At 45.8% G+C, this 23,392-nt stretch overlaps 1 pseudogene; it reads left to right on the top strand.

The window, feature by feature from the left end:
* LOC134911291 (tyrosine-protein phosphatase non-receptor type 9-like) overlaps window positions 1-23,392 on the top strand; it is a 298,012-nt pseudogene that overhangs the window by 74,459 nt on the left and 200,161 nt on the right.

Genomic DNA, 23,392 nt, shown 5'->3' on the forward strand with positions numbered 1-23,392 from the left:
AAAGTGTGTATGCTCTGGAGGGGGGAGTAGCTGACCTGAGCACCTCCAACAAGCCCAGCTACAGGTGATTACTACTCACTGTACAGCAGCTAAATCAGTCTAATGTCCTGGTGGGTGCACCTAAACGGTAGTTTGGGTGCCCATAACTAGAGCTTTTGCTGATTTTTGCTCGCCACCTACAGAATTCATGATATAGTTCCCATCTGCAGAAACAACTAAATAGCGGCCATTGGGTGCACAATACTGCACAATAATGAAAACACTATACTATAGAAATTCACTTTATGCAAATGATAAACTTCAGTACTGTAAACTTGGTTTGTACTGTACCAGCCAAATGTCTGGAGACCACCATGAGCGCAGACAGCTCGAATATACCGTAACCACCTCTGCACTACAAGGGATACCTAGTTAGAAGAAACAATGGAGTACCAAGGATTCATTGAGTCCATGAGGGGCTAAGGAGCCGAGTCACACTAATAACCTCACTGAATGTGGAATATGATCATATACTGTAATGTAGACAAGTTGTGTCCTGCTTGTCTGATATGTCATTGGTCGCTAGTGCCACTGGTTACTGCAGAGCTGGTGACAGACCTATGGAGTGCTATCTGCTACTTAATTGCTGATTCATTTTCCCTACATAACTCAACCCAAATTTGCATGTAATGTATAAAAACACGAATTTCTATGAAATTGGTTCTTGCAGCTATTAACCAGGGGGAGATTTATACATATCAGACAACTAAGACGTTTAAAGCACCCTTTCTTTAAAGAAAAGAAAAAAAAAAAAGATACATTGGTTTGTCATCTGTTAAATCGGTGATGTCCGATTTACTCAAAGTCCCTGGGGTTAATCAAAAAGTCTCATGAGAACAGTAAGACGTGATTTTTGAATCCCGTGAGTTGAGATCAGGATCATGTTTTACTTCACAGTCCATCAAGAGAAGCAGGGTTTAGTCTCATGTGGGTTGCCCATTACTGCTGATTCGTAAAGGGGGAGAAATGCTTGTCCATCCTTCCTGATGTCCCCAGTCTGATCTTCAGGTGCTAAATTACCCAACAGGCCTTCACTATTCATCCCTGTGCATTCTAACAAGAGCATAATGGAGATCATTAAGCTGTTTTAGTAGCAGTTCTGCCTCTGCGAGTCTTGCAGTGATTCCCAAGTGGTGTGTCATGATACATTTATGTAAAAAAAGCAAAAAGTGCTCATGAAGGGCCTTATTCAAAGTCACTTTGAAACCCAATCACAGTTTGCATATTTGTAATGGGTTTAGGGATCCTTCATACTACAATTATAATATTAACGAAACATATTGAATTTGAAACACAAAATATACATTGATATGTTAAATGTTATATAATTTTTTTTAAATATTCAGTTTGCATTATTTATTTGTGTTCATTGTCACAATAGCGATGTCAAAAGAACCCAATACCTTCTTCGGGATGTAGTCAGACTGCCAAAATGCAGGCAGTGCTGCCCCAGCTATTCCCACTCCTGGGTGTCCGCAACACCCATGGATTGGGACTAGAATCTGGTGAGCGCAGCGAGCCCGCAAGGGGTTTAGTTGCGGTCGGGATCCCGGCATCGGTATTCTGACGGGTTAAGTTGGCACTGACCGTTTTGACACCTGCAGCTATATATTTTGACAGCTACAGGTGTCCATTGCCCCATTAGAAGAGGGTGGGGGGGGGGGGTGTAGATGTATGAAGCATTGTTATGGGGGAGAAGTGGTATCAGCGCATGTTATGTGCACTGATAATACTACTGCCCCATGTAAGTTAGCATGCCAATATGCAGGGCAATGTATGAACGGTTAGTTGCAGATGTCGTTGCCCAGTTCTGACACTGGCTGCGGTGAGTGGTGGCTTTGGGCTGCATGTGAGAGATCGCGCATGTGCCCGGAGCCGGCTGGGGGGATGGGGCCGACGACACAGCAGCTGAGATGTTCTTACGGTAGCATCTAGTTACCCTTCGTGGAGAGGATCTTTCCCATAAGCCCCTGGGTCCATGTCGCCAACTATTTGCATAGACACAACAATGTTCTTACATCTCCATACTAGTACTTCCTGCTTCGCCTCGGTATGAGGCGAAGGAGGAAGACAAATAACCGGCATGATCAGTTCCAGGGTAATACATTTACATGCGAGGTCAGGGATATATGTGTGAGGAGCAAGAAGAAGGGGGAGTTGGACAGGAAGCAATAGAGAATGAGATCCCTGGATAATGGCTATAGCAAGTCTGGGTAGCATGTAAAACCCCTTTTACACTGACCATTTTATCCCTGGATTTTGTACGTGAACGCGCATCATCCCGGGATTTTTGTCAGTGTAAAAGGGTACACTTACAATTTCCCGGGACGAGCATCCCGGGATTTCAACCCAGGTCTCGACCAGGGTTGAATCCGGGACCATCTCGGGAAGCTGTGCAGTGTGAACGGGTATACCGGGTCAAGGCGACACGGCTCCCGTTCTCTGTATAGGAGGAGGTGGTGCTTGGAGAAGATTATCTCCAAGCACCGCCTCCGGTAGAGTCAGCGGTAACGTCACCGACTCTGCATATTGCCTGGTCGGGCCGCTAATGTAAAAGGGTCATTCCCGGGTCCCGGGAATGACCCGAGCCTGCGAATGTAAAAGGGGTATAAGTTGCCTAGCAAGCCAATTCAGAAAGATTGTCCAGCTAAATATACCGCTCTTATATGACTAGAAAATCACTCAGCCTAATTGTTCACTAAATGGGTGAAAGAAATAAAGAGGACCTCTCAATACAAATCACAGTTATTTACGTGGTTTGTATAAAGGAACAGGCAAAGCTGTAGGAATATGATTTTAAAAGTATTTCTTATACACCCACACTTTAGTAAATATGCTTCTTTTAGTTGTAAATCCTCTTAAAAACTGTGGGTATTTGTCTGAAATAGTTACTAATAAACCATAGCATGCACTCACTGTCCTGAAAATATGAATACAATTAACCAACTCATCAAGTTCTCTCATGATATCAGATTAGTGTGTCTACAGTAGCATTTTTATGTAAGGTTTAGTAGCCCTGTAATGTAGAAAAAAAATGCAAGGTATGTTTATGATGTATCACTAAACATAGTTGCATAGATCCATAACATTTGAAACATTACTCTGTCAGATATGTCCAGAATAAATTCAATTGCATATTGCTTTTATTGCCTTAAGTGGTGCACTTGAAATGTAGTTTGACTAGTGCATATTAGAGGACATTTGTGAGAACTGAAGTATAGGTAACTGGGCAATAGGTGTTGCAGTGCATAGCAATCAAGTATAGTGTTCATTTTTTTTAAACTGCTATAAAATATGTCTTGTTATTAGGGGTTACAACACTTTTTTTTGTTTGTTTGTTTTTTGCATATTTACCTCTGCACCAACTTTGATGTGTTAAGTTGAATTTACATAGCTGTAACCTTTTTTCCTGTGTTCCGATCTCTGTTTCTAAAATGTACACTATGAAAGCCTGTGTATGTATCCTGTTCTAGGTATGTGTATATAATGGATGAATATTTTGAAGTTTCTGTCTTCAGTCATACCCTGTTAAATTCGTCATAATACCTCAGGTTTTTGTTTGTGGAACACAGTAAGACAGCAGTGCCCAAGATCAATATGTGGAAACCTAGACTGATGTATGCATGTATTATGCACAAAGTACCTAACCAGAAAACCCTTAGTTCCAGTGGGATCCATTTAATTTGCTGGCTGTCGGGATCCCGGCGGTCAGGATACCGATGCCAGCAATGCCGCCAGCCAGAATACCAACGCTACAGGACTATTCACACTCGTGGGTGTCCACGACACCCATAGAGTGGGAATAGATCCTGTGGTGAGCGTAGAGAGCCCGCAAGGGGACTCTTTGCACTCGCCCCACTTCCTGCATACTGGTGGACGGGATGCCTCTGTCGGTATATTGACAGCCGGTAAATCGTACTGAATCCGTTCCAAGTACTCCATATTAAATATCTTCTATACTTCTGCAACTCGAAGTCTCTGAACACAATGAAATATGCTTTATTCCCACCAAAATATGCTGTTTCACTGAACAATGTATTTCACATACTAATGGAAAGAGCTAGTGAACTGTTTGATATTGATTTTCTACCACATGCAGGCTTTTACAATTTGTAACTGACTTCCTATTTCTATTGACGGCTTTCATCTGTCTCTCTGTGTCTGCTTATTGAAATAATTCAAACTAATCTCTTGGGCACCCAAATGACCCTGATAAATGGATTTTGTGTTCTTTTGTGTTGATCATTTCCCCTTGTCCTTGTTATCATTCATTTATATGGCATGTACAGGACTGCTTCTTTTGAGGTGCACCACTATGACTCTTCTGGGTTTGTCTTGCAATGCTTGGATGCTTCTTCTTATAAGCGTCTTGAGCCCTGTTGGAGAAAGAGTGATCTATAAATAAAATAATTTTCCTCCTTGGAAGTTTGAGCACCCTAACCAGAACTTTAGACTGGATTAGCTGCTATTTGCGGCTAAACCCCGTCTATTTTGACGCAATTAGCGAGATAAACCAAAAATTTGGATTGCAGCTCCCGATCTCCCGTCACTTTAGACAGGGAGATTGGGCATGCAAAAACAATTAAATCACCCCCCCCCCCCCTCATGGTTCAGTCCTATTTCTCTGAATGCACTTTATATGTTTTAATGTTTAGTCTATGTATTCAAATGTAATAGTAATAAGCAGCAGTAAAAATGGTTTTATTGAAAGACGTAAAATCATATCAAAGCCTAAACTTTGGATTGTTTAATGTTACAAAGCATTAAAACATGGCTGATCAAGGTTTCTAATACATAGCAATGTTTCACAGTATTAATATAAGTGGGATTAATTTTTTTTCTCAATGAAATTTATTAATCCATAAAAAAATTGGTTTAAGAAAAACAAGGTAAATATTTTTTTATTAATTGCTTGCTTGCTTTTTACAATAATGTTTTTTTTTTTTTTTTTAAAGAACATTTTCACAAAATGGCATAGACAGGCCTCTTGCGGCCTAATGGCCATAATGCATGTGGATCTTAAACAGCCACATCAGTAAATTAAAGTGGATCATATTTGATCAAGGTATTACAACCCAAGGTCAACAATCAGTCTGATAAGCTGTTGATTTTCAGGTACATGGGTTTTGCCACTCAGTGGTACTTCAGCTCTTCTTCACTACCTTGACTACATTTGAGCAGGTATACTCTATTATTATGTCTATGACGAATAAAACTTAAGGTTTCCTACACAGTTGGAGGGAGTTTTGTAGGATGCGATTTTATCTGTGCAACTTAAGGTGGGTACACACTAGTAGATATATCTGAAGATCAACTGATCTGCAGATATATCTATGGACGGATCGGGCAGTGTGTTCAGCATACACACTGCCCGATCCGTCGGGGACTGACGTCATGAACTGGGCGGGCGTGTACACACGCCCGCCCACTTCAGCTGTCAATCACCGCCGGCCGCCGCAGCATGTATACGGGCGGTCGGCCGTACAAACACAGCGACGCGCCAATATATCGGTAGATATATTGGCCGTCGGCTGTGCTGCGTGGCCGACGCGATACGTCTGTGAACGACGGTCCCGCGATATATCGGCCGTTCAAGAGAACGGCCGATATATCGACCAGTGTGTACGGGCCTTTACTTTCCCCAATGTATACTATACTAACATATCTGACCAGGCATATGCCGGCTCACCTTGGTCTACCCGCTGCTCTGTCTCTGCGAGTTCTTCGCCCTCTCTGGTTTGGGTCTATCCTTTTGCTCCATCAGTAGAAGCCGTTGGAGGTACAGCATGCGTGTAGGAAATGTGACAGACCTTGGGGATTATTGTATAGAAACTGTGGCTGCTTTATAGATTTAGCAGTAGATGGCGGGTATTACACATTTATATTGGTTTCTAAGGGTGGGTGGTGGTGGCATTTTATTTTCACTGACATTTTGGAAATGGTTTAATGTTCTATATTGACTGGGCATTATTTTGTACCATTACAACTGTGTGGATTTCTTTCATTTGGAAATATAGGGGTATATGCAATTGCGGTCGAATTCCCAAAATTGTCGAAAAACTGGACTTTTTCGCCCCCCCCCAAAAAAAATCGACAATGCAATTCAGTACTTTCCGTCAAAAAAACAGACTTTCAAAATTCGACTTTTTGAAATTCGACATTTGTCAAATTCCACATTTCTGCAATGGTACAAATGCAGCAATTCGCCAAAAGTATATTCAATTGAAGTTTGGAAATTCGACAACAGTGCTTTTAGACAGTAAATTCGTCATTTTCAATCCGCCACACTTTGGTGGGGGAATCTAATAAAAAAATTTTAAAACATGTTTTTTTTTTCTCTATCGTCCTAGTGGATGCTGGGGTTCCTGAAAGGACCATGGGGGATAGCGGCTCCGCAGGAGACAGGGCACAAAAAGTAAAGCTTTAGGATCAGGTGGTGTGCACTGGCTCCTCCCCCTATGACCCTCCTCCAAGCCTCAGTTAGATTTTTGTGCCCGGCCGAGAAGGGTGCAATCTAGGTGGCTCTCCTAAAGAGCTGCTTAGAAAAGTTTAGCTTAGGTTTTTTATTTTACAGTGAGTCCTGCTGGCAACAGGATCACTGCAACGAGGGACTTAGGGGAGAAGAAGTGAACTCACCTGCGTGCAGGATGGATTGGCTTCTTGGCTACTGGACATTAGCTCCAGAGGGACGATCACAGGTACAGCCTGGATGGTCACCGGAGCCTCGCCGCCGGCCCCCTTGCAGATGCTGAAACGAGAAGAGGTCCAGAATCGGCGGCAGAAGACTCCTCAGTCTTCTTAAGGTAGCGCACAGCACTGCAGCTGTGCGCCATTTTCCTCTCAGCACACTTCACACGGCAGTCACTGAGGGTGCAGGGCGCTGGGAGGGGGGCGCCCTGGGAGGCAAATGAAAACCTTTTTTGGCTAAAAATACCTCACATATAGCCTCCGGGGGCTATATGGAGATATTTAACCCCTGCCAGAATCCGTTAAGAGCGGGAGACGAGGCCGCCGAAAAAAGGGGCGGGGCCTATCTCCTCAGCACACAGCGCCATTTTCCCTCACAGAAAGGCTGGAGGGAAGGCTCCCAGGCTCTCCCCTGCACTGCACTACAGAAACAGGGTTAAAACAGAGAGGGGGGGCACTAATTTGGCGTCAGAAATATATAAAAAAGATGCTATAAGGGAAAACACTTATATAAGGTTGTCCCTATATATTTATAGCGTTTTTGGTGTGTGCTGGCAAACTCTCCCTCTGTCTCTCCAAAGGGCTAGTGGGTCCTGTCCTCTATCAGAGCATTCCCTGTGTGTGTGCTGTGTGTCGGTACGTGTGTGTCGACATGTATGAGGACGATGTTGGTGAGGAGGCGGAGCAATTGCCTGTAATGGTGATGTCACTCTCTAGGGAGTCGACACCGGAATGGATGGCTTATTTAGGGAATTACGTGATAATGTCAACACGCGCCAAGGTCGGTTGACGACATGAGACGGCCGACAAACAATTAGTACCGGTCCAGACGTCTCAAAAACACCGTCAGGTGTTTTAAAACGCCCGTTTACTTTAGTCGGTCGACACAGACACAGACAGGGACACTGAATCCAGTGTCGACGGTGAATAAACAAACGTATTCCTTATTAGGGCCACACGTTAAGGGCAATGAAGGAGGTGTTACATATTTCTGATACTACAAGTACCACAAAAGAGGGTATTATGTGGGATGTGAAAAAACTACCGTAGTTTTTCCTGAATCAGATAAATTAAATGAAGTGTGTGATGATGCGTGGGTTCCCCCCGATAGAAAATATGGGCGGTATACCCTTTCCCGCCAGAAGTTAGGGCGCGTTGGGAAACACCCCTTAGGGTGGATAAGGCGCTCACACGCTTATCAGAACAAGTGGCGGTACCGTCTATAGATAGGGCCGTCCTCAAGGAGCCAGCTGACAGGAGGCTGGAAAAATATCATAAAAAGTATATACACACATACTGGTGTTATACTGCGACCAGCGATCGCCTCAGCCTGGATGTGCAGAGCTGGGGTGGCTTGGTCGGATTCCCTGACTAAAAATATTGATACCCTTGACAGGGACAGTATTTTATTGACTATAGAGCATTTAAAGGATGTATTTCTATATATGCGAGATGCACAGAGGGATATTTGCACTCTGGCATCAAGAGTAAGTGCGATGTCCATATCTGCCAGAAGATGTTTATGGACACGACAGTGGTCAGGTGATGCAGATTCCAAACGGCACAAAGGTGTATTGCCGTATAAAGGAAGAGGAGTTATTTGGGGTCGGTCCATCGGACCTGGTGGCCACGGCAACTGCTGGAAAATCCACCGTTTTTACCCTAAGTCACATCTCTGCAGAAAAAGACACCGTCTTTTCAGCTTCAGTCCTTTCGTCCCTATAAGAGTCATATCTGCCCAGGGATAGAGGAAAGGGAAGAAGACTGCAGCAGGCAGCCCATTCCCAGGAACAGAAGCGTTCCAACCCTTCTGACAAGCTCTCAGCATGACGCTGAGACCGTACAGGACCCCTGGATCCTACAAGTAGTATCCCAGGGGTACAGTTTGGAATGTCGAGACGTTTCCCCTGCGCAGGCTCCTGAAGGCTGCTTTACCAAGGTCTCCCTCCGACAAGGAGGCAGTATGGGAAACAATTCACGAGCTGTATTCCCAGCAGGTGATAATTAAATTACCCCTCCTACAACAAGAAAAGGGGTATTATTCCACACTATATTGTGGTACTGAAGCCAGAAGGCTAGGTGAGACCTATTCTAAATCTAAAAAAATTTGAACACTTACAAAGGTTCAAATCAAGATGGAGTCACTCAGAGCAGTGATAACGAACCGGGAAGAAGGGGACTATCTGGTGTCCCGAGACATCAGGGATGCTTACCTCCATGTCCCAAATTTGCCCTTATCACTAAGGGTACCTCAGGTTCGTGGTACAGAACTGTCACTATCAGTTTCAGACGCTGCCGTTTGGATTGTCTACGGCACCCCGGGTCTTTACCAAGGTAATGGCCGAAATGATGGTTCTTCTTCGAAGAAAAGGCGTCTTAATTATCCCTTACTTGGACGATCTCCTGATAAGGGCAAAGTCCAGGGAACAGTTGGAGGTCGGAGTAGCACTATCTCGGATACTGTTACAACAGCAGGGGTGGATTCTAAAGATTCCAAAATCGCAGCTGATCCCGACAACAAGTCTCCTGTGCTTAGGGATGATTCTGGACACAGTCCAGAAAAAGGTGTTTCTCCCGGAAGAGAAAGCCAGGGAGTTATCCGAGCTAGTCAGGAACCTCCTAAAATCAGTGCATCATTGCACAAGGGCCATGATAAAAAAAAATAAAAAAAAAATGGTGACTTCCTTCGAAGCAATTCCAGTCGGCAGATTTCATGCAAGAACTTTTCAGTGGGATCTGCTGGACAAATGGTCCGGATCGCATCTTCAGATGCATCAGCGGATAACCCTATATCCAAGGACAAGGGTGTCTCTCCTGTGGTGGTTACAGAGTGCTCATCTTCTAGAGGGCCGCAGATTCGGCATTCAGTTTTGGATGTTGGTGACCACGGAGGCCAGCCCGAGAGGCTGGGGAGCAGTCACACAAGGAAAAAATTTCCAGGGAGTGTAATCAAGTCTGGAGATTTTTCTCCACATAAATATAGCTAAGGGTAAATTTATAATGCTCTAAGCTTAGCAAGACCTCTGCTTCAAGGTCAGCCGGTATTGATCCAGTGGGATAAAACATCACGGCAGTCGCCCACGTAAATAGACAGGGCGGCACAAGAAGCAGGAGGGCAGTGGCAAAAACTGCAAGGACTTTTCGCTGGGCGGAAAATCATGTGATAGCACTGTCAGCAGTGTTTCATTCCGGGAATGGAAACTGGGAAGCAGACTTCCTCAGTAGGCACGACCTCCACCCGGCAGAGTGGGAACTTCATGGGGAAGTTTTCCACATAATTGTAAACCGTTGGGAATTACCAAAGGTGGACATGATGGCGTCCCGTCTGAACAAAAAACGGGACAGGTATTGCGCCAGGTTAAGAGACCCTCAGGCAATAGCTGTGGACGTTCTGGTAACACCGTGGGTGTACCAGTCGGTGTATGTGTTCCATCCTCTGCTTTTCATACCTAAGGTACTGAGAATTATAAGACGTAGAGGAGTAAGAACTATACTCATGGCTCCGGATTGGCCAAGAAGGACTTGGTACCCGGAACTTCAAGAGATGCTCACAGAGGACTTATGGCCTCTGCCGCTAAGAAGGGACTTGTTTCAGCAAGTACCATGTCTGTTCCAAGACTTACCGCAGCTGCATTTGACGGCATGGCGGTGGAACGCCGGATCCTAAGGGAAAAGGCATTCAGGAAGAGGTCATTCCTACCCTGGTCAAAGCCAGAAAGGAGGTGACCGCACAACATTATCACCACATGTGGCGAAAATATGTTGCGTGGTGTGAGGCCAGGAAGGCCCCACGAAGAAATTTCAACTCGGTCGATTCCTGCATTTCTTGCAAACAGGAGTGTCTATGGGCCTCAAATTGGGGTCCATTAAGGTTCAAATTTCGGCCCTGTCGATTTTTCTTCCAGAAAGAAGTGGCTTCAGTTCCTGAAGTCCAGAAGTTTGTCAAGGGAGTATTGCATATACAACCCCCTTTTGTGCCTCCAGTGGCACTGTGGGATCTCAACGTAGTTCTGGGATTCCTCAAAACACATTGGTTTAAAACCAGTCAAATCTGTGGATTTGAAGCATCTCACATGAAAAGTGAACATGCTCTTGGACCTGGCCTGGACCAGGCGAGTGTCAAATTGGTGGTTTTTTTCTCAAAAAAGCCCATATCTGTTTGTCCATTCGGACAGGGCAGAGCTGCGGACTCGTCCCCAGTTCTCTCCCTAAGGTGGTGTCAGTGTTTCACCTGAACCAGCTTATTGTGGTGTCTTGCGCCTACTAGGGACTTGGAGGACTCCAAGTTGCTAGATGTGGTCAGGGCCCTGAAAATATAGGTTCCAGGACGGCTGGAGTCAGGAAAACTGACTTGCTGTTATCCTGTATGCACCCAACAAACTGGGTGCTCTTGCTTTTAAGCAGACTTTTGCTAGTTGGATGTGTAATACAATTCAGCTTGCACATTCTGTGGCAGGTCTGCCACAGCCAAAATATGTAAATGCCCATTCCACAAGGAAGGTGGGCTCATCTTGGGCGGCTGCCCGAGGGGTCTCGGCTTTACAACTTTGCCGAGCGGCTATTTAGTCAGGGGCAAACACGTTTGTAAAATCCTACAAATTTGATACCCTGGCTAAGGAGGACCTGGAGTTCTCTCATTCGGTGCTGCAGAGTCATCCGCACTCTCCCGCCCGTTTGGGAGCTTTGGTATAATCCCCATGGTCCTTTCAGGAACCCCAGCATCCACTAGGACGATAGAGAAAATAAGAATTTACTTACCGATAATTCTATTTCTCGGAGTCCGTAGTGGATGCTGGGCGCCCATCCCAAGTGCGGATTATCTGCATTACTTGTACATAGTTACAAAAATCGGGTTATTATTGTTGTGAGCCATCTTTTCAGAGGCTCCGCTGTTATCATACTGTTAACTGGGTTCAGATCACAGGTTGTACAGTGTGATTGGTGTGGCTGGTATGAGTCTTACCCGGGATTCATAAATCCTTCCTTATTGTGTACGCTCGTCCGGGCACAGTACCTAACTGAGGCTTGGAGGAGGGTCATAGGGGGAGGAGCCAGTGCACACCACCTGATCCTAAAGCTTTACTTTTTGTGCCCTGTCTCCTGCGGAGCCGCTATCCCCCATGGTCCTTTCAGGAATCCCAGCATCCACTACGGACTCCGAGAAATAGAATTATCGGTAAGTAAATTCTTATTTATTTTTTTTTATTGGTAATAGCATATCTATTTATATTAGAAGGGAATAGGTACTTGGTTCGTCTATTTTGGAGGCACAAGTATTATTTATATATTTTTAAAAATATTTTTTATTTTTTAAATGGAATGGTAAAATCCCGAAAAAAAATGGCGTAGGGTCCCCCCTCCGAAGCATAACCAGCCTCGGGCTCTTCTAGCCGGTCCTGGTTCTAAAAATCCGGGGGGGAAAATGACAGGGGATCCCCCGTATTTTTAAAACCAGCACCGGGCTCTGCGCCTGGTGCAAAAAATTCGGGGGACAAAAAGCGTAGGGGTCCCCCGTATTTTTTACACCAGCATCGGGCTCCACTAGCTGGACAGATAATGCCACAGCCGGGGGTCACTTTTATACAGCGCCCTGCGGCCGTGGCATTAAATATCCAACTAGTCACCCCTGGCCGGGGTACCCTGGGGGAGTGGGGACCCCTTCAATCAAGGGGTCCCCCCCCCAGCCACCCAAGGGCCAGGGGTGAAGCCCGAGGCTGTCCCCCCCCCCCCCCCCCCCCCCCCATCCAAGGTCTGCGGATGGGGGGCTGATAGCCTTGAGAAATTTGAAAGAATATTGTTTTTTTCCAGTAGTACTACAAGTCCCAGCAAGCCTCCCCCGCAAGATGGTGCTTGGAGAACCACAAGTACCAGCATGCGGGAGAAAAACGGGCCCGCTGGTACCTGTAGTTCTACTGGGGAAAAAAATACCCCAAATAAAAACAGGACACGCACACCGTGATAGTAAAACTTTATTACACACATGTCGACACACACATACTTACCTATGTTCACACGCCGACCTCTGTCCACTTGTCCAAGTAGAATCCACGTGTACCTGTGAATGAAATTATACTCACCTCAATCCAGTGTCCAGATTATAATCCTCGTACTTGGCAAAACAACAAAACGAACACCCGGACCAAACGGACTGAAAGGGGTCCCATGTTTACACATGGGACCCCTTTCCATGAATGCCGGGACCCCACGTGACTGCTGTCACAGAAGGTCCCTTCAGCCAATCAGGAAGCGCTACTTCGTGGCACTCACCTGATTGGCTGTATGCGCGTCTGCTGTCAGACAGCGCATCGCACAGCTCCCTCCATTAGTTTCAATGGTGGGAACTTTGCGGGTAGCGGTGGGGTTACCCGCGGTCAGCCGCTGACCGCGGGTGACCTCACCGCTACCCGCAAAGTTCCCACCATTGAATATAATGGAGAGGCTTTGCGATGCGCTGTCTGACAGCTCAGACGCGCATACAGCCAATCAGCAGAGTGCCAGGACGTTGCGCTCGCTGATTGGCTGAAGAGACCTTTCTGTGACAGCAGTCACGGGGGGGTCTCTGCATTCGGGGAAAGGGGTCCCATGTGTAAACATGGGACCCCTTTCAGTCCGTTTGGTTCGGGTGTTCGTTTTGTTGTTTTGCCAAGTACGAGGATTATTTTAAAAGATCCGGACACTGGATTGAGGTGAGTATAATTTTTTTTACAGGTACCCCGGATTCTTCAGTGACTAGGGGGGCGTGGCAGTCGGCGGGTCAACATAGGTAAGTATGTATGTGTCGGCATGTATGAAATAAAGTTTTACTTTCACGGTGTGTCTCCTGTTTTTATTTGGGTATTTTTCCCCCAGTAGAACTACAGGTACCAGCGGGCCCGTTTTTCTCCCGCATGCTGGTACTTGTGGTTCTCCAAGTACCAGCTTGCGGGGGAGGCTTGCTGGGACTTGTAGTACTACTGGAAAAACCAATATTCCTTCAAATTTCTCAAGGCTATCAGCCCCCCATCCGCAGCCCTTGGATGGGCCATTGGTGACTAGTTGGATATTTAATGCCACGGCCGCAGGGCGCTGTATAAAAGTGACCCCTGGCTGTGGCATTATCTGTCCAGCTAGTGGAGCCCGATGCTGGTGTAAAAAATACGGGGGACCCTTACTCTTTTTGTCCCCCGTATTTTTTGCACCAGCACCAGGCGCAGAGCCCGGTGCTGGTTTTAAAAATACGGGGGATCCCCTGTCATTTTTCCCCCCCGGATTTTTAGAACCAGGACCGGCTCGAAGAGCCCGAGGCTGGTTATGCTTTGGAGGGGGGACCCCACGCAATTTTTTTTCGGGTTTTTTCCCGTTTTTTCCCGTTTTTAAAAAATCGGATCAAAATCCGTCAAATTGGCCGTTTTTCGACAGCGGGACTGTCGAATCCGTTTTTTATTGAATATGGTAAATTTCGGCACCCACTTGCCGGAATTTGACGGTCGAATTGTGTCGAATTAAAAAACGGGCGAAAAATTGCCGCGATTCGCCGCTAATTGCATATACCCCATAATGTTTCTAAGAACAAAAAAAATGAACCTCGGGTTATAAGCATTGTGTGTGCCGCTGAAATAGGAACAGAATAGTTCTGTGTTCATCAAATGTCCGATTATTACATGAGCAGTTAGCTGTTGTTTTGCTGTATCGACTTTCCTTGCAAGATTATGGATATTCCTTCTGTGCATTCATAACGTACCTTTTATGGATCATTTGCTTCCGGTCATGCTTTTGGTATGGTCTGTATTAGGCCTGTACCTTACTGATCTTTAGCCTGCAACATGAATGCTCAATTGCTCTCAATTCTAAAAATAAGCAATTGTTTAAGTAAAAGGGAGAAAGTTATTTATCCAACATTTAAAAAAAATAATAATTAATGACTATTTTCTTGTTTTGACAGGCAATTGAGGAATTTCTTGCTGAGTTGAAGAATCGGGAACAACCACAAATGGTTACAGTGCCTCCAAACACTGCTGTGAAATTTTTAATGGCTCGGAAGTTTGATGTTTTTAGAGCAATTGATTTATTTCAAGCATACAGAGTAAGTACATGTATTAGTTCCGGAGTTATAGCAGAACTATATTTGCAGTGCCATTTCATATGTACAGATGGATCCACGACTAGTTTTCTGCGCCTAGGCACAACATGGTTTATTAACATAAACCCTTCATCTATTGTTCTCAGCTGCAATACAATATAGAGAGCAGTACAGCAGGGGATTAAGTCCGACTGCCCAGTCTCAGTTAAACCTATTAAAGGTCAAGATAAACATGGACCCATCTGTAACCGTGACGCAGATACAGAAGTGTCCTCACTGAGTGTCTTTCACTCAAAATGTTGCACAAACAAAACTGTAAGGATGTGTACACACTACGCAGTTATTGACACATTATGTAGTTTCCAGCCAAATCTGACTGACAGTGTGTAATCCCGATTGCGCGCTCCTGCAGGTCGCATGCAACATCTTCTGGTTAGCCGTGCTGCACAGCCAATCAGAAGATCTCGCATGCGAACCTTTGCAGTTTTTAATGAAGGTTGGAATGAGGAATCTTTGTCGTTTATTAAATAGTTTTCGTGTACGGGCAATGCGATACGTCGGCCGGGAACACATCATTCTGATATATACCGGCCTAAGTGACAACACTACTTTGATAGATTTCACTGATCAATTTGATGTGCGGCAAATGTATGTCTTTGTGTGAGTTAGCCTGAATCTGTATATGAAGTGCTACAAGCCTGCACCTTTTTTTACGCCACCTTTCCTTGTGTGTGACTTTGTATGTATGTGTTTAAAATAAATTCCTGTGTGGTTAAGCAGGGGTGGGAAATAAGCAGCCCTCCAGCGACTGTTGAACTACACATCACAGCATGCCCTGACAGCAGTTAAAACATACAACAAAGTGCATAAGTACAAATTGTTAGCCAAGAACATAACTTTACATATACTTAAAAAAATAAACACATTACATAGAGAATACAGAGAGAGAGGACCGGACAGGGAACCAGTGAACTAACTGACAGAGAGCGCAACAAGACAGAAAAATGAGGTGGACAGATTGAAGAAGGGCAGGGTGGAAGAAAGAGAGGCCAGAGATAAGTAGATTACACTGGCTGAAACAAGAGCTGATGAGAGCATGAATAAAAGTTTTAGCAGCTTCCAGGATGAGAAAAAGACAAGTTTTGGAAAGAAGGACTTGGTGTGAGGGGAGAAGGAAAGAGTAAAGTCAAGGATGACACTAAGACAACATATTTGAGGAACAAAGAAAGGAAGAGGTTATAAACTGAGAGGAGGAGGGGGAATTGGCTTGGGGAGGCAGTTACTTCAGTTTTGTAAATACTAAGTTCTGGAAGCATCAAGGGATGGTGGTGTACCTTGGGCGCCCAACCTTTCAGTGGACTTCTAGCGGGACCAAAGCAATGGTCACCTCACAATTCAAAAAGGTAGAAGAGTACAAATTTGTCAAAATACTGTACAGGATAATAATAAAATTAACACAGAGTTTAATCAACAATAAAATGCAATAAAATACTGTGAGCGTACCAAAACGGTAAGCTAGGAGCCGCAGGTGTTATATTATAATAGGGCAGGGTGGTGGAAATCTTCACCCTGCTCTGGCCCCTAAGCTTATCTGTAGGCTAATGTCCACGGATGGGTGATATTGCTTGTAGAATGATACAAAAGGCTGAAAACGTACCGGTAAGGTAATAAGGAGCCGCAGGTGTTTTTAGAAAAGCAGGGTGGTCCAGACTTCACCCTGCTCTGGCTCCCAAATGATTACCACAGGTCGATGTCAGGTCAGTCAGCAGTCACAGTTCTACATAAGGTCCAGTCACTGAAGATCAGGTACCCAGGTAGCCAACGCGTTTCGAGATATAGAATCTCTTCCTCAGGGCTTGATGGTCTGTTTCCTCTTCAGAATCGGTTTTTAAAGATGGTGGAGAGTTGCTTCCGGGTCGAGGGGTCGTTGAGAACGGAAGTAATTGGTAAAAGCTCAAAAGGGTTTCTAAATGCTGAATTATCCCAGCTCTGAGCCCGGGTTCCTGGAGGACCTTCCAGCGCCCAATAAGTTTTCTAAATACTTGGCTAAGTTCTGGAAGCGTTGATAATCAAGAAAGAGGCAGCTGAAAATTTGGAATAAATGTATCAATTAATAATTCTGGCAGCCAGTCCATCTAGTACAAGCACTGTTCAGCTAAATGGTGGTGTGTTAAAAATGAATCCTCTAATATCAAGCGCTCCAAATAAACAAAATGCAGCGGTCTCCAATCAAATGGGCTCGTCCAGCCACAAATCCTAAACAGATGCAATCGTTATGTATACAAAGTATTGAATGTTCAAACTACGCTCTTTGTTATGTTCAAACTTAAATTATAATAAAAGGAAACAGTAACAGTCTCTATTCCCAGTCAGGTAAGAATTTTCCTTTTCCAAAAATCCACAGCTATAAATGATGTTTGATTATTCCTCCTATGTCACGGTTTTTTAAATGAATTTTACCATCCATATAATTAAAAAAACAAGTCCTTATTCCTCATATTAAAAACTTGTAAAAAAAATGCAAAGCAGATAATAAATCTTACACTTGAAATTTTGTCAGCACCTCCAGTGTTACGCATAAATGTTTTCTCCCAAGGGTACATGTAGAGTCGGGTTTTCAAGATAACTATGTATGAGCACACCGAATTTCTAGCAGTGTTCATCAATGCCAATAAACAGTAATAATAATAATGCCACTCAGCTTCATGGTTAATTTGTTATGTCCTGGGATTTCCATCTACGCTGTGCCTCTAGATGTTTGCCACAAAGATTTGCTCATCAGTGTCTGCATGCCTCCGACTTATCTATGTTTCTGTTGACTGCAACTATACTTCTTGTGTGATTCTTCACAAGGAACGTCAGAGCCACCTGCCTTGACAAAGACGCTTGTGGGTAGAAACCGGTCGGCAGGTTTTTAATATGTGGAATAAAGACTTGCTTTTTTAATTACAAAGATGGTAAAATTCCTTTAAAGAACCGTGACAAAGAAGGAGTAATCATACATCATTTATAGCTGTGGATTTTTGGAGAAGGAACATTCTTACCTAATTGGGAAGTAGAGACTGTTACTGTTTCCTTTTATTATAATTTAAGTTTGAACATAACAAAGAGCGTGGTTTGAACATTCAATACTCTTTATACATCACAAATGGTGGTGTGTACCTAAACAGTGCCACAACCCTTTACTCTTTCCTACCTTCAGCTCCTTCAGCTACCACTATTGCCGCACATTGCGGATACCCGGAGCCTCGGCCTCTTTAAAGAGGCAGTGATGGGGAGAGGTGGAGGGAGATAGAGGTGATATGAAGAGAAACTGGGAAAGATGTGATTTTGTATAATGCAGACACATCTCCCGTGCGGGTGGTATTCATGTGACCGACGGTCACATGACCTCCTGCAGCTTCCCGACACCCACTATCCCGATGGTCGGCATGCCGACCAACAGGGACTATTTCCACTCGTGGGTGTCCACGACACCCATAGAGTGGGAATAGAACCCGTGGCGACCGTAGGTCGCCACCGAGCCCGCAGCGTGTCGAGCGCAGCGAGCCCGCAAGGGGCTTGATGCACTCGCCTCTCCCCGCCGGGATCCCGGCGTCGGTATGCTGCCGGGATCCCGGCGTCGGTAAACTGACCGGCGGTCAGGAGACCGCCGGTCAGCCATACTACACCCCTCCCGTGCTACAGTTCAGTGGGAAAAAACTCTGGAAGCATTTGAAGATTGTTTGTGTACTTCTGCTAAAAAAAACTATCTTTAACCACTTTATAGTTTACTATGTATCATTTTCGCATCTCCAAATCTAATTTTTCAATCACCTTAATATGCATGAAAGGGTGCATGATATGCATGAAATAACTTTATAGTTACCTAAATGTGTCCATGAGGCTGTTAGGAAGGAGGTGCTTCTCCAACTAAACAAGCAGGCAGTGAGTGCTAGCAGACTTGTTTTGTAGAAGTGAACAGTGTGTATTGGTTCATTTATTTGGAAGCAATCAAATGGGAAGGGTAATACTTTACGTTTTGGTTTTTTTTTGTAGACCTGCTGGGGATCATCAAAGTATTCCTAAGCAGTGTGTGTTACTTCCAATGGTCATTTCTGAAAACTGAAATTTTGGCGTTTTGTTATGTTATAAGGAAATCCTTCATCATGGCAAAGTTTCTGGCCATAGGTCCGGTCTAACAAGCCAGCAGGACCTTGGAAGAAATGGATGTTCCTGGGATCCTTGCCTCCAGCATCTTTTTGAATGACATGAGAATTGTGGGATGATACCCTGTGCCTCTAGAGCAGTGGTCAGGGAACAGGGGTAAATTTCCCCAAATGGGGTAAAAATTAAATTCCTGGGGGTAATGGACAGTCGTGCTGCCGAGATACAGCCCCGTCCAGCACCGGCCGGCTTGCAATGTGACGTGCTGACGTCACACCGCGCTCCCTCGTGCCCGCCTTGTGCTGTGCTCCTGGCCGCCCTGTGCTGTGTTCCTGGCCGAGGTGTGACGTGCTGATGTCACACCGCGCTCACTCACACCCTCCCGTCCTGCGCTGTCCTGTCCCGCCCGCGGCCTGCCAACCCACAAACAGAACTTGAAGTGTTCTGTGGCTGACCGCTGACTGAGTTCCGCAGGATCAGACAGTGGCCCACATAACAATGGGAAATTCCCACTGACATTACTGAGGTGAGGATGTGACCATCTGTCTCCTTAAAGTCGTCGTCTCTCTCCCCCCTCCCTCCCCCCCCCTTCCCCCCCTCATCCATCTTTCTTACATTCATTCTGGTGTTTTGGGGAGAAAGTGTTAGTTAACCCATTCATTGCCAAAAAATAATTGGCGAAAAAAATAACAAAATAAAATAAATAAAAATGCCATATAAACAGTTTTCTTATACGTCCTAGAGGATGCTGGGATGCTTCAAGAACCATGGGGTATAGACGGGATCCGCAGGAGACATGGGCACTTTAAGACTTTGAATGGGTGTGAACTGGCTCCTCCCTCTATGTCCCTCCTCCAGACTCCAGTTTAGATTCTGTGCCCAGTGAGACTGGTCACACACAGGGGAGCTCTACTGAGTTTCTCTGAAAAAACTTTGTTAGGTTTATTATTTTCAGGGAGCACTGCTGACAGAAGACTTCAGTGACTGCAGAAAATTTCAGTGACGGCTTTTGAGGTACCGCGCAGCGCGCCATGCTCCCACATAGAAAACGGCACTGCAGAGTTCAGGGCGCAGAGGGGGCGCCCTTGCCAGCATAAAAACCTCAATAGCAACTGGCATAAGAGTATACAGTGCCTGGGCACTAAATACAGACCCCCGCCAGTATAAATATATAAAAATAAGCGGGACTGAAGCGCGCCATTAAGGGGGTGTGGCTTAGCCCTCACAGCTCTAACCAGCGCCATTTTCTCCTCACAGAGACCCTGGTCCTTCCAAAACACTGCTGTACAGATCAGAGTGAAAAACGAGGTGGGGGGGGGGGGGGGGGGGCACAGTTGTTTGGTGCAATAGAAGTTAAAAATAAAAGCACACTATTATCATGAGCGCGGTGTAAATGAGCTGGTAAACTCCTTATGTGTTTCCATGACTGAATGTACTGGGGTCCATCCCTTATAGCCAGTGTAATGTCGGTGGGTGTTTGGTACACGTGTGTCGGCATATCTGAGTGCCCTGCCACAAAGGGAATGACTGTCGGCACTGTCGACTCCTAATAGTACTTGGTACATGTAAATCAATGTCAAACACCTCACACACTCCGGTCACTGTAAGGGTGCAGGGCGCAGGGGGGGCGACCTGGGCAGCAATATAAACCTCTATTATGGCATAAACACATGTATACATGTACAGCTGGGCACTGTACATGTATATAAAGAGCCCCCGCCATGTTTTTGAATGATTTGAGCGGGACAGAAGCCCGCCGCCGAGGGGGTGGGGCTTCTCCCTCAGCACTCACCAGCGCCATTTTTCTCCACAGCACAGCGCTGAGAGGAAGCTCCCCGGACTCTCCCCTGCTTACTGAGGTGACAGTGGGTTTTTCCAAGAGGGGGGGGGGGGGGGCACATAATTGGCGAAAAACGTGTTATTTCAGCGCTACTGGGGAAACATTCTGTGTTTTGCCTGGGTTATATAGCGCTGGGGTGTGTGCTGGCATACTCTCTGTCTCTCCAAAGGGCCTGGTGGGGAACTGCCTTCAGATAAGAGCTTCCCTGTGTGTGTGTGGTGTCGGTAGGCGTGTGTCGACATGTATGAAGTGGAAGGTTCACCTAAGGAGGAGGGGGAGTGTATGAATGTCAGATCTCCGTCGGCAGCGCCGACACCGGACTGGATGGAGATGTGGAATGTCTTGAGTGCTAGTGTAAATTTATTACACAAGAGATTAGACAAGGCTGAGGCTAGGGAACAGTCAGGTAGTCAGACCATGCCTGTCCCTGTGTTACCGGGACCTTCCGGGTCTCAGAAGCGCACATTGTTCCAAATAATGGACACAGATACCGACACGGATTCGATCCAGTGTCGACTATAAGGAGGCAAAATTACAGCCAAAAGTGGCTAAGGGCATTCGATATATGATTATTGCAATAAAAGATGTTTTGCATATCACAGAGGAACCCCCTGTCCCTGACAAGAGGGTACACATGTATAAAGAGAAAAAGCCTGAGGTTACTTTTCCATCCTCGTATGAGCTGAGCGAGCTGTGCGAAAAGGCTTGGGAATCTCCAGACAAGAGGCTGCAGATTCCCAAAAGGATTGGCGTATCCTTTCCCGCAAACGGATAGGATACAATGGGAGTCTTCTCCTAAGGTGGACAAGGCTTTAACACGTTTATCAAAGACGATAGTGCTGCCATCCCAAGATACGGCTACCCTCAAGGATGCTGCTGATCGCAGACAGGAGGTTGCCATGAAGTCCATTTACACACATTCAGGTACAATTCTTAGACCGGCAATGGCGTCGGCCTGGGTTTGTAGTGCTGTCGCAGCATGGACAGACTCCTTATCTACGGAAATTGAGACCCTAGATAAGGATACCATTTTAACGACCCTAGGGCATATAAAGGATGCTGCGTTATATATGAGGGATGCTCAAAGAGACATTTGTTTGCTAAGTTCCAGAATAAACGCTATGTCTGTTTCTGCTAGGCGAGTCTTATGGACCCGACAGTGGACGGGTGATGCTGACTCAAAGAGGCATATGGAGTCTTTGCCTTACAAAGGTGAGGAGTTATTTGGAGAAGGCCTCTCGGACCTCGTCTCCACAGCTACGGCAGGTAAATCGAATTTTTTGCGTTATGTTCCCTCACATCCTAAGAAAGCGCCTCATTATCAAATGCAGTCCTTTCGTTCGAATAAAAGCAAAAGAGTACGAGGATCGTCCTTTCTTGCCAGAGGTAAGGGCAGAGGAAAAAAGCTGCACACAGCTAGTTCCCAGGAACAGAAGTCCTCCCCTGCCTCTGCAAAATCCACCGCATGACGCTGGGGCTTCCCTGGGGGAGTCCGCTCAAGTGGGGGCACGTCTTCGACTTTTCAGCCACATCTGGGTTCATTCACAGGTGGATCCCTGGGCAATAGAAATTGTTTCTCACGGATACAAGCTGGAATTCGAAGAGGTGCCTCCTCGCCGGTTTTTCAATCGGCTCTACCTGCGGCTACCTCAGAGAGGGAGTTGGTGTTGAATGCGATACAAAAATTGTATCTTCAACAGGTAGTGGTCAAGGTTCCTCTACTGCAGCAAGGAAAGGGTTATTACTCAAACCTGTTTGTGGTTCCGAAACCGGGCGGTTCGGTCAGACCCATTTTGAATTTAAAATCCCTAAACCTATACTTGAAAAGGTTTAAATTCAAGATGGAATCGCTCAGGGCGGTCATCGCCAGCCTGGAAGGGGGGAATTTTATGGTTTCCCTGGACATAAAGGATGCATACCTTCATGTTACAATATTTCCTCCTCATCAGGCGTTCCTGAGATTTGCTGTACAAGATTGTCATTACCAATTTCAGACGTTGCCGTTTGGGCTTTAACGGCCCCGAGGATTTTCACCAAGGTAATGGCGGAAATGATGGTGCTCCTGCGCAAGCGAGGGGTCACAATTATCCCATACTTGGACGATCTCCTCATAAAAGCGAGATCTCGGGAGAAGTTACTGGACAGCGTGTCTGTCTTTGAAGGTGTTACAGCAACACGGCTGGATTCTCAATATCCCAAAGTAACAGTTGGTTCCTACGACGCGTCTGACCTTCTTGGGCTTGATTCTGGACACAGATCAGAAGAAGGTTTTTCTTCCAATGGAAAAAGCTCAGGAACTCATGACTCTGGTCAGGAGCCTATTGAAGCAAAAACAGGTGTCAGTGCATCACTGCACTCGAGTCCTGGGGAAAATGGTGGCATCGTACGAAGCCATTCCCTTCGGCAGGTTCCATGCGAGGACCTTCCAATGGGACCTACTGGACAAGTGGTCCGGGTCACATCTACAAATGCATCAGAGGATCACCCTGTCCCCCAGAGCAAGGGTGTCTCTCCTGTGGTGGCTGCAGAGTGCTCACCTCCTAGAGGGTCGCAGGTTCGGCATTCAGGACTGGATCCTGGTGACCACAGACGCAAGTCTCCGAGGTTGGGGAGCAGTCACA

The sequence above is a fragment of the Pseudophryne corroboree genome, chromosome 1, assembly GCF_028390025.1.
Source record: "Pseudophryne corroboree isolate aPseCor3 chromosome 1, aPseCor3.hap2, whole genome shotgun sequence".
In the NCBI taxonomy this organism is placed as follows: Eukaryota; Metazoa; Chordata; class Amphibia; order Anura; family Myobatrachidae; genus Pseudophryne; species Pseudophryne corroboree.